Source organism: Austrofundulus limnaeus, unplaced genomic scaffold (genome assembly GCF_001266775.1).
Source record: "Austrofundulus limnaeus strain Quisiro unplaced genomic scaffold, Austrofundulus_limnaeus-1.0 Scaffold153, whole genome shotgun sequence".
Classification (NCBI taxonomy): Eukaryota; Metazoa; Chordata; class Actinopteri; order Cyprinodontiformes; family Rivulidae; genus Austrofundulus; species Austrofundulus limnaeus.
In genome coordinates, this window is record NW_013952555.1 from 1,042,656 (window position 1) to 1,044,934 (window position 2,279).

At 38.6% G+C, this 2,279-nt stretch overlaps 1 long non-coding RNA gene across 1 annotated transcript in view; it reads left to right on the forward strand.

Annotated features, from left to right (window-relative positions):
- LOC106523370 (uncharacterized) overlaps positions 1-1,300 on the forward strand; it is a 20,918-nt gene extending 19,618 nt beyond the window's left edge. Inside the window, exon 2 of the long non-coding RNA XR_001310886.1 lies at positions 765-1,300. This is a non-coding gene — a long non-coding RNA (uncharacterized LOC106523370). The remainder of the gene's footprint in view (positions 1-764) is intronic.
- The last annotated feature ends 979 nt before the right edge of the window (positions 1,301-2,279 follow it).

Consider the following 2,279-nt stretch of genomic DNA (forward strand, 5'->3'; position numbering starts at 1 on the left):
GTGTGTGTGTGTGTGTGTGTGTGTGTGTGTATGTGCACCATGGCCCTGAAAGAAAGCAGATTATCTCATTCTGTGTGTCCAGTCAGTGGTGCAGTATTGACCACAGCGGGCCACCCAGGGAGCGTCCAGCCAGCCGTGAGATGGCCTGATATACATGCTTACTGGCCATGCCAGATTCCCCTAGTCTCACCGGAGACAAGGCCGAGCCCTGCACACACTGGACGCTTTGTAACGACTCAGCGTGCAGAGTGACCAACACACACACACACACTCACACACACACACACACACTGCAGGTGTTTCARCTCAGCCTGCSTACAGTAAAAACAACGTGGCGATCAGGTCGTTTTCTGTGTCCTGTGAGGCGAGGCAGGGGTCACTGGGAAGGTGGCAAACCTCTTTAATGGTGGGAATGATAGCATGACACCTATAGATAGAGTTACGCATCATGTCACATAAAGCCTGTACACAACCGCTCCCCTCTGATGCTACGTGGAAACGAGTTTAGATAAACGTTGCACATTCCCCCCATCTTCAAGCCTCTGACTTCATGTATTATTGTTCAGCTTTTACTGTTCAAACATTTCAATACAATCAATTATTCATTCATCTTAAAGAACTGTATTTATTTTAAACATCGTGAACCGGTGCTCACACTATGCTCACAATAGATCCTTGAGTTGTAAAAGCAGCTCATTACTGACCCAAATGACTCCACTGGGATGAACTAATTGTTTTGTAATTATGTGTTTGTTTGTGTTCAGAGMGCCTCTAATGACGTCCTGCTCTGTTAACACCATAAAGGCCTTTGACAGCAGGACGGACGACGCCTGGCTTTACTGGTCAATCTGGGATTTTATTGCATGTGAGCTATTATAGGCCTGTAAAGGAACAAGAACGCTCCTAAATCATCTCTCCTTGTTTTAACTTGGATTTTATTATTTTTTATTTTTTTATCAAGAAATGTTTTGGAATAAATAAATAAATAAACAGAATGTGATCATTTAAATGTTTATTTTATTTGTTTAATTGTTGCTCAAGGAAATTACCTTTTTGCTTATTAATAAAAATATATATTCTTTTATTATTTCCAGTTTGTGCAGGGCTGATTATAAAATGTAAAAGCACAGAATGAATGTATGAATAATTGTACGGATTAATCAAGTAATAAATGTGTTCAGATGAAAATGTTTTGGTGATAGAATCACTTTTGTGAAGGTTTTGTTGCATTTTTATCTAATACTCCAACTCTTTTGTCTAAATGGTTTTGTCTAATAAAAAAACTCAGTTTAATTCAAAATGATCTCATATTTTTATCATAGCTTTAAAAAGAACTGTCTGTGTCATAATGTCTCCACACATCTGTATGACATAGTGACCTTTATCTTTATTTTGAAAGAAACACAGTTGTTTTATTTTTATTTCCTCAAATGTTACTTTTTATATGATATAAGTTTAGTTTTTTATAAGATCCTGGTTGTGTCATTTATATAATTTGACAAACATCAGCTGAGGCCCACTGATGTGTCGAAGCATTCACACAAACACTGTTTGATCCGTACACATGTTTGAATTTCAGTTTCCATCTTGAGTTGGTAAATGTGTAGAAAATGCGAAAATGAAGAAGTGGACAATTAAAAGTGCATTAGGAGAATAAAAAAATATTGATTTCAAAAATGTATTWCCTTTTAAAAGGTGGGAGTGTTAAAATCTTGTTTTGCTACAGTTTAAAGAGTAGTCCTCAAAGTTAGGGTTGTGACCCAGTTGTGGGTCATGTGGATCCATGGATAGTCTACACAAATGAAATTAAAGGTGATAAAAAAATAGTCGTGATGTAATGTTTTTTACATGAACCCAAAATAAAATAACTTTAAAATAAAAATCTTGCTTTTAAAGCTGTTTGGATCATCCATAAATCCTTGTTTATTAGGGTTGTTGAGGACGTTTGTGTACTCAGAGCAGAATAATTTGGTGTCACGGGCCTCTGCAGTGGCTATTAAGTGGGTCAGGTGGGAAAAAAAAAAAAGAGAACCAGTGGTTTAAACCTTTGTTACGTACTGTGTACGAGATGTATGTCCTGACTCGATATACACAGGTGGGTGTTGTGGTGATGGAGGGGGTGGGGAGCGCAAAAAAAAGGTCCGAGAACTTGGAGCCCAGTTTGTCATGCTAACTGCAGCGATGCCATTGAATATGGTTGTAGGGAGCAAAAGGTTCACAGGACCCTGACCATTCTCATGCAAAGTCCATCCGAGTCCTCTCTCCTTGCCCCCCCCACC